Here is a 4223-nt window from a genome sequence, read left to right on the forward strand (position 1 = left end):
CTGGGAAAGTGCTTGTGGTTGTGTTTCCCTTGAAAGATTTGCCTGCTGCTCCTCTTAGAAGTGTGTTCTGTGCTGCTGTGGGAGTGGTGGGGAGCTGAGGCACCGTGCTGCCAAGCTGGAGAGTGAGATTTACATGGCAGCCTCCTCACTCCACCAACTCCTTTGTGATGTTCACTTGCTGCTGCATCTTGTGGGTCTCCTTAGCAATGTCTGCTCAGAGGACAGGATGCTGTTATTCTGCCCTCATGAAACACTGCCCTCCCATTCTCCTAGGATAGGAACAAGCATCTCCTCAAAAACCCTCAGTGCTTTTAGAGTACACCTACTAGGTATTTCTGATGGTGACTTTGTATGTGTGAAGTCATTACTTTGGTGAACATTGTGCCTTGTGCATTTAAAATATTGGATGGATGACAGTGTATTTGTGCAGAAATAAAATGGCAATTACAGAAATTCAGTAACATCAAAGTTTATGTCTTCTGTACAGAAAGCCATCTGCCACAGGCTGGCAGACTGTACACAGCAGCCTTTTATGCAACATGCATCAAATGGCAAGAGGTTTTGTGATGCCTATCAGTTGTGGGGTTTAAATCCGCAATGAAATGTGGTAGATCCTTTCCATGGGGAAACCACACACACCATGTGTGGTTTGTGTGTCATCCTTACACATGCCAACCTCAGGATGAAGCCACAGAGTAACATCACTTCTGGAGGACATTTGTCTTCTGACCCAAACTAAAATAATCTACAAGGTTTCAATAAGCTGGAAGGAGAGAAGCCTGATGAGAGCAAAGTTCCTACACATGCTTGATTTTTTTTCAATTCCGTTGGAGTTGGTAGATACTTGTAACCTTTACTGAACTTAAAGCTTCCTATCACTCCTGGACCATGAGTGTAGACCCAGAGTCCGATGGCAACAAGGTCCTTTGTGCCACATATTTCCCTATTCCAAAGGCTTTGACTGAATGTTCAGAAAGTGTCATGCCTACACTATCATGCTCAAATAATTCTTTCTTCATTACCCAAGAGAAAATTGTGGAGGAGGGGTTGTTGGCAAAAATTCCTCACATTTCACAATTTCTGTCACCTACATGTGACAGACCCACACTTGACCCTACTAGGGCCTTTCTGGTTATGTTTTCTGCACCAGGGAGAGCAATAAAACATTCCCTTCATGCTCAGTTTTGTAAAAACGAACCAGAAATTGCCTTCAGTCAGCATGAATAGAGATGTAAACATGGATTACATAAAGCTCTTAAGAACATACTCAACTTATGCTCATTGTCCATTTTCATTGATGATAATCTCACAGACCAAACAAGTGCTAAATGCTTGTTTAACTCCAGCACAGAGCTAGGCCTTTAAATTCTGAAACTGCTTTTTATCACCCTGGCAGCAACACAAATCACAACCACAATAACAGAGCTTTATAATGGTTCAAAAAAAAACATAAACAAGGAATCAGGCCTTAGCATTAACTCCTCAAAACAGTAGGGTTGCAGTTTTACTCATGGATACTCATACCCCTCTAAGGAAAGAGCTGTGATCAGGAGCGCAGGACCACCAGCAGAGAAATCCCCCACACTGCTGTTTATCTGATATGCTTTATCACAGTCTTTGAACAACTTGTAACAAATCTAGCAGAATAAAACAACTATTGTTTTATTGTACCTCAAATAGGATGTTGGATGTGACTGATCAGCACAAAGTTATGCCTTTAGGTATATTCTTCTGTTTCTCTCTCTTCCTTCAGTCTGTATCATTCTAATCGTTATTCTTCTTTTCTTAAACTACAGTTTTTATTCCTTTGGACATGGGAGATATTTATGTACCATCCCCTTTGATATATTTCCACATATAGATGTAGGGTCTTTTTGCTCTTTGTATTTCCCCGTGCTGGCAGGTCTATTTTTTTGTTTCCCCTCTGTTTAATCCTATTCATATTAGTAGAACTGTTTCTTATTTATTGAAGTATAAATTGAAGCATATCCTGTCCTGCCTCACCAAAACTACAGTAACTCTTAACCTAAAGGGAAACTTTATTTTTAAAGACTCGATACAACCACAGGTCCCATTTCAAGAATTATTAAACACTTCCTCTTTATTAAACCCCTATGCTTTTCACATCCTCTACAGCCAATAGTTTTTATTCAACAGACACTGAGCAGTTACAAATTTGAGATGTCAGTGTCACAATGTATTTTGCTTCTTTTGTACAAGTCTGGGTTTTTTAAAAATACTGATTTTGACACAGGCTTCACACAACTAGTTTTACTGGATTTTATAAGTGAGTGTGTAGGCTCCAGAAAGTGACTTTAAAAGAGTATTTTACAAAACATTACCCAGAAGTAATTTGTAATCATAGATTAAAAGGATCTATATAGAGAATGAGATTTTATTATTTTTTTAGTTAGTTTTCCATTCCCATGGAAAACTAGCTAACTAAAAAATTAATAAAATCTCGTTCTCTATATATATTTGTTTTTTCTATGTTTATCTCATTCTCTATGTATATTTGTATTTTTATTGTGTCCTGGCTGGAGACCAGACAGGCATACATACTGTCTTGTTTGCAAGGACCATAAGGGAGCGCCGTATCCCAGTGGCACTACAGCCTCGGTGAGCTGCAGATCCCCTCTAAGCAAAACAAAATGTGAGGTGCAATGGGATTTGAGCCCACATTGCAAAGGTCAGCCAGGAAATCCCTAGTGAGACATCATTTTATAAACCTGTAGCCTCTGAAAGTCGACATAAAGGCAGGATACAGGACTTTTGAGACTTCTTGCAGAGAAGACCTGCTCCTTGCAGAGCTTTTTTTGGTTTTGGTTTTGGATTTTTTTTTTAAATTATTATTTTCACTTCAATAATAAATGATCTACCAGGTCCTTAGGTCTCAAGCTCTGGTAATATCAACCTTTTAGGTTCCCATAGATATAAAGCTGGGCAATGCATCTGATAAAGTATAGCTGTTTTCCATTTTGCAAATTTGAAGGGAACTTCTATGTACTCCTGTGTACAAAATACAAGATAATTCACATTCAAAGGGTTACACAAAAAATACTTGGTTTGCATTAGATATATGAAAACAGCAACAATTTCCATGGTTATCACTCACTTTTTAGGAGGCTACATTGTGGTAACTAGTATTTGAAAGCAGAAAGTGAACAAAAATCTTTGCAAATATGGTTTTCCCTTGGCATTTTCATACTTTTCATTGGAAAACTGGGTTTAAGGGATTCACAGTTTTCTATCTCTTCATAGTATGCAAATCTACTGAAATAAACTTTTAACTGACTCATCGTATTTCATAGACTTATTTCCAAAGCACATTTAGCAGCCACAGGTTAAGTGGTCAATATGCACAGTTCTCCCAAATGTGCATTTTTATGGTTGGTTTTCTTCCTTTACTTGTTTAATGGGCAGACTGCTGGATCTGGAAATCACTGTGTGAATTTCCTCTGAACAAAGCTTTTCCTTTTCTTCCCTTTTCACTGTGAGTTGTATGAGATCATGCCCTGCACTCCTGTCATGCTCCCTGCTTGTCTTGGCCCTTCTCATTTTTGGTACATGACAAAACTTTTATCTGGATGACTTGACACGACACCTTTGTTCAGGAGAAGCTGGCTCTGACAGCTTCAATTGACTGTGTAGAACTGATACCCATGAAAAATTAACATTTATAGGCTTTTAAAGTCAAATCCATCCCTTGTGTAACTTCATTGGTTCCACTGGAAATTAAGGTCTCCTTTCTTCCATCATTTTGAAACTCAACACAGTCTGTGCTTGTCCCAAACCATCGTCACAGGGACTTGCCACTGGAAACCCCCATTTTCCTGAGTCAGCCTTACAACCCCAAATGTCTCATGTGCCAGTTGTGTCTTGGTCTGTGCAATTTTCCCCCAAGAAAATGAACCCACGTATACATGCTTACCTCATTCCCCAGTCTGAACACATTCCAGCAATCTCACATCACTGACACACAAATTGGAAACAAATGAGATGTTTAGGAATTGTAGCATTTAAATTTCATCAGTGCTTTATTTTCAGATTCTCAAAAAATAATTATCTCTCTTTGTTCTCACAATTTTGCTTTAAGTAACAGGTGTGAAGCTGCCTGAAGTCTTACAAAAACTGCTCTTTATTCCAATTGAAAGCTTAGAATTGAGCATCAGTCCAAAAGAGGGATTCAGAGCAAAGGAGACAAGCACAGTGTTTTGATTAAT

The sequence above is a fragment of the Fringilla coelebs genome (assembly GCF_963513975.1).
Source record: "Fringilla coelebs genome assembly, chromosome: 1".
Lineage (NCBI taxonomy): Eukaryota > Metazoa > Chordata > Aves > Passeriformes > Fringillidae > Fringilla > Fringilla coelebs.